This window comes from Lipotes vexillifer, unplaced genomic scaffold (genome assembly GCF_000442215.2).
Source record: "Lipotes vexillifer unplaced genomic scaffold, Lipotes_vexillifer_v1.1 scaffold324, whole genome shotgun sequence".
NCBI classification, from domain to species: domain Eukaryota; kingdom Metazoa; phylum Chordata; class Mammalia; order Artiodactyla; family Lipotidae; genus Lipotes; species Lipotes vexillifer.
Window position 1 is genome coordinate 436,053 of NW_006791816.1, and position 340 is coordinate 436,392.

At 57.1% G+C, this 340-nt stretch overlaps 1 protein-coding gene across 2 annotated transcripts in view; it reads right to left on the reverse strand.

Annotated features, from left to right (window-relative positions):
• The window catches only part of PPP2R3C (protein phosphatase 2 regulatory subunit B''gamma), a 26,997-nt gene that overhangs the window by 25,552 nt on the left and 1,105 nt on the right, over positions 1 to 340 (reverse strand). The gene's annotated exons all lie outside the window — the stretch shown is intronic.

Consider the following 340-nt stretch of genomic DNA (forward strand, 5'->3'; position numbering starts at 1 on the left):
AAGTGAAAAGGTGACAATAAAAAGGCGGTAGGGGTAATGCATTATAGGTTCTGGTAGGATCAAAGGGTTGATGGCGCCAGGACTCTCAATTATTCCTCACAAGTCTAGGTCAGGACCATGCAAGTGCGTGGCTAAGGTAGCTTTTCATTCCCGCAAATCCCTTCCCAGGGAAGTGTGGGTCAAAACTCTCTGGAGGGCTTCCCTGGTGGCGCAGTGGTTGAGTCCGCCTGCCGATGCAGGGAACACGGGTACGTGCCCCGGTCCGGGAAGATCCCACATGCCACGGAGCGGCTGGGCCCGTGAGCCATGGCCGCTGAGCCTGTGCGTCCAGAGCCTGTGC